The sequence below is a fragment of the Octodon degus genome, unplaced genomic scaffold (assembly GCF_000260255.1).
Source record: "Octodon degus isolate 3935 unplaced genomic scaffold, OctDeg1.0 scaffold00013, whole genome shotgun sequence".
Classification (NCBI taxonomy): domain Eukaryota; kingdom Metazoa; phylum Chordata; class Mammalia; order Rodentia; family Octodontidae; genus Octodon; species Octodon degus.
Window position 1 is genome coordinate 4762943 of NW_004524589.1, and position 4891 is coordinate 4767833.

Consider the following 4891-nt stretch of genomic DNA (forward strand, 5'->3'; position numbering starts at 1 on the left):
CTTTAAAAAAAAAGAGGTTTGTACCTATGTTGTTTATTTATTATTTCTTGCCTATATCTTGTAATATGAGAAACTACTTTGGCAGTAACAATACACAATGTACTAACCATTGTTACTCTCCTAAAATCTTGTTTTGAGATTTTGTACCATTGTTTTTATATTTTTTTCTTTAAAATAAAATAAATGATGTAAAAAAGAAAGAAAGAAAGAAAGAAAGAAAGAAATGGGAAATCAATCTTTCATACATTTTCACACAAATGGAAAATTGTTATTACATACACAAAATGCAAAACCAAAAACCTTAAATGAAAGTTTAAATAATTAAGGAAAGTTTTAGAGAAAGCAAAATTTGGATGCATGGTACATGCATGTTGCATATTTAGGTACACTCAAGCTTTGGTGTGTACTTCAGATTTTGAGTCACTACTAGATAAAGGTTTTTAATGTGGGCTGTGCAATATTCTCACTGAAGAGGATAGTAAGAGCAACTATTTTCTATCCCATTCTCTATTTTTTCATCATCAAAATATAATTTTTCATGCTTCTTGATTATCATAAACATCTACTAATTTTTAAAAAATATCCCTTTTGTTTTGATCTCACTTAATCACATTTGGATTTATTGAAATGTAGCACATTTCCTTTTTTTTTTTTTTTTTTCTTTTTGCAGAACCGGGGATTGAACTCTTGAACTCAGGCCCTTGCACTTGCCAGGCAAGTGCTTATTCTACTGAGCTATCTCCCTGGCCCCCCACATTTCCATTATATTATACTTCATAAATGCAGACATAGGTAATGTCTCACTTCCTCAAGCAATTTTTAAAAAGCCCTGTCTGATGCATTAATGTATTACTTAGAATATTTCAATGAAACAAAACTGATAGATTATTTACTTATGTGTCTGCTATCCAGCAGTGGTTTGTGCAATTATGGAGGCTGGGAAACTCCTAGATCTGCATTCTGCAGGCCTGGGAGCCCAAGAGCTGCGGGACGCAGTGACTGCCCATGTGTGAGGACCAGAGAAGACCCCGATCCTAGCTCCATGGCTGTCAGGCCCAGAAGTGAACTTCCTGTTCAGCATTTCGTTCTATCCGAGCAAGCAGTGTTTTGGGTAAGCTTACCTTCAAAAAGGAGGGTAGTCTGCTTTACTCAGTGTACTAATTTAGAAATACCCAAGATGTTTAGCAAAGTACCTGGACATGTAAAGTTGACAAGTGCAGTTATCTCTATGTGAGTTTCCCCAATTAATGATCACTGAATCCAAATCCAGAGAGTGTGGTTCGCTGAAGTAATCCTATATTTATATGTCTTTGCAATTTTCTGGCAGGTGACAGTAGTCTTTTTTTTTTTTTTTTTAATATATTTCAGTATAAGGTCTACAGGGTCTCACTACACAGATAGGACTCATAGTGATCCTCCTGTTTTCAGCCTCCCAAGCAATGGGATTACAGGTGTGTGCCACCACGCCCAATCTCATTTGCTGTCTCAGTGTGCCTCCAGGGAGGGGCTGGCACAGCAGGGCCGGGGATCAGTCGCGGTCCTTACCTGTGCCTAAGCAGGTGCTTTAGTCTGCTGAGCTATCTGGTCAGCCCTGGCAGTAGTCTTAAAGATGCAGGTTTCCCTCCTTAATTTACACAAAAGTAATCTTTGGGGAAAATAGCACGTTGCTTTTGACTATAAATGACACTGTTGAAAAAAGATTTCCAAATTGTAATCTGAAGACTGTTTCTACTCAGATAATTAAATAATTAGATGATTTATATAAAAGTCTTTCTTTAGTAACTGCTAATTTATTATTTTTTGAAATTGTCTTAATAAAGTGTAGTCTACTAAAACAGCCCCTGCACATATGGTACCTTGAAATTTACAATATTAAAATTCACAATGTTAAAATTATTAGAAAGATCGACAAATTTAAAGTCACCAAATTGAAAATGAACAAAGAAACAATTAACTGTAGTAACTATGCAATTATATTTTCAAATAATTAATAACCAATTTACTTATACTATGGACAATAATGAGAAAACATAGCTTATTGAATTTTCTAGTCTCTGCTTGAAAAGCAAACTGTGCTCTCCAACTTGTTTGCCACAGCAAATAACTATGGGTTGGAAGTTTTATTTTGTCAAAAACATCAATGTACCATGAACAAACAGTGGCTGGAAAACCCAAGTATGAATAATGTACCACTCTGGAATTGCCTACCCTCTCAGTCTGAAATGAGAGTTGTTGAATAGAAATAGAATTCATCATTTTGAGTTCAGATTACCTCCTTCCAAATCTTTGCAACATGACCCCCTTTAGTGACCCGAAGGATCTATGAATTTCCGCAGGATGAATATCTAGTAAGCTATTTCTAAATTGACTCCAAGTTATTTTTTACACTTACTTAGCCTCTTATTTTTGCCTATAATTATGTTTTGAAGATGATCTAAAATTTTTTTTCTTTTCAAGGTTTTATTGATAAACATATAGCAATGAGACAGTTTCAAATCAAATCGAAAGTACAGTTTCAACAAATAATACACTGCATATATTCTTCTTAGTGGTTAATTGCTGTACAAGACGCAGACTTGTGATCCTATTTACAAACACCATTAGAAAAAATCATTCTATTCATTAAGAGAATGCAACTATATATCTATCCCAACCACTTTGAATACACAGATACAAAATGGACATTCATAGTTATACCCCATTTTTTTTAAGTTCCGTTATTGAATATTATAGGTGTGTAAACTCAGTAAAATATTCTAAAAGAGTCCAATAGCCCATAATAGCATTGGGTCTTCTGTTTAACTGGCAATGTCAGAAATTATTGACCTGAGTCCCCCACAGCTCAACATAACAACATGGCTTTACTTCCTATATTTCGTCTTCATACTTTTCTACTGGATGGTTAAGACCAAGGTAAAGCAGGACCTGTGCAACAAGAGTTGTAGCTTTTTGGTCTGAGAAGGTCAGTGAAACGCCCTCAGGATTTATCCTGAGATCCTGTACCTCAGATTGTAGAACCTTTGTCAGTGCAGCCATGTGGATGAGTCACGGCCATTGCTTGGCCAATGTGCTCTCTGTGAAAGCCTGAGAGAGTGTCTTCTCCCCATGTGACTCTCCTTAGGCACACTCTACATCATCGATCACTTTCCTCTTTGGCCCCATAATCTTCTTGATCAGAAAATTTGGGACACTACCGAGGGATGATCTAAAATTAACTTAAAAATCATCTGTCCTTCCTCTTAGTGATGTGCATTTGTGCCCTCATTTCAGATCCATTTTCTTTCTTCCTTGGCCTTCCTTATTTTCTCAAACTGTTTTCCTAGTGTCTCTTACTTTAGAGTTTACCTTTATGACTGCCTCCTTCTCTCCCAATCTAATGATGGGAAAATTACAGATTCTGTTGAACAATGACACTTCATTTTAATGCCCATTATCATTATCTTCGTACCAGAACTCATTGCTTCAAGCAAGATCTATTTTAATAATTGTGTAGCTGATCTTTCTTAAACTATTTTCTGGTCTCTCCAATATTTCCTGTATGCCACCACTTTGTTTATTCAGTTCATCTTCCTACTCAAAATCCTTCAAAATAACCCCCTTAGCCAACACAATCACTTTAAATTCCTTATTTTGTCAGGCTATATTTTACAGTCTAGCACCTTTCTAGAAGTGTAACCTTACTGAGCACTCAGTAACCACTCAGCAGATGTTTATAAGAGCTTCTCCATGTGGAGGACCATGATGGGAACTTGGCACACAAAGGTCAGTAAAGCTCCTGCCCTTGGCCTAGCCAGGTTCACAGTACTTCTCAGCAGGAGGGTATTAGAGGTGCACAGTGCTTTCCAGTATCATTCCCGCAATTTCAAGTGTTGATTTCCATCTATCATTGTAGTAGAAAATGTATCCCCCGCCCTTGGCCAGAATACCTCAGTTTCATAGTTGCCCATGTCATACAGTTTCTGTTCCAGTTCCAGTTGCTTCTGTCTCTGAGAAATGCTGGTTACTATGACACGCAGGTGGTCACCATGATGCACATTGTCTAAACCCATCTGCGACTGATGAGCCATTCTGCCTCTGTACGTCCTGCTTGCTCAACCCCTGTGAACCCTAGACCACCAGAGATCAGGGCCTAGTATTTGGGGAATGATCCTGATCAGTGCCCATCAATATAAATAAATCTGCTTCCACATCCTGGGTGTCATTTCATCGTTTCTGCTGCCTTTATATCACTACATCAATACCCATTTCTTTCATGAAACCTTTTCTTTTTTTGTAATTTTATTTAAGTTTATTGGTACGATGCAGGTGTACATAATGATTCCATTCAGTATACAGAATTTGTATTTGTACATGATATATCTTGATTCTTTTACTTTATTTTATTGATACAGGGTCTCAATATGCCATTTTAATTTGTAGTGATCCTTCTGTCTCAGCCTCCCTAGCACTGGGATTATAGGTGTGTGCCACCACGCTCAGTCTTGGTGGCTGACAATGCATGTGATACTGGGATCAAACTCTGGATCTTGCACTTGCCAGGCAGGCACTTATGCCACTGAGCTATCTCCCCAGTCCTTGATTCTTTTGTCCCTCATCCCCATCCCCATTCCCATGCCCTTCTTTCAAGTACACCCCCATGCTCATCTACCCTGCCTCCTTTTAGTTTCTTCCTTCTCTGGCTTTCATTTATTAGCTTATAGTAATCAAGATCTATTTCACTTATGAATATGGACTCAAGTTGCATCTATGTCCCTAGAGATGTCTTAGATTTATTATTCTCTCTTGTATAAATATCATATTGTCTCCCTAATGTGAGAAGCTGAAAAAATGAATAAGACCAAAAATGTACAATAGATATTGTGAAATGGAAAAAAAATGTCCAAAGGGAAAG

General features: G+C 37.1%; 1 pseudogene; it reads right to left on the reverse strand.

Moving 5' to 3' along the window:
• Window positions 1–4067, reverse strand: part of LOC101567145 — a 14210-nt pseudogene extending 10143 nt beyond the window's left edge.
• Between the last annotated feature and the right edge of the window lie 824 nt (window positions 4068–4891).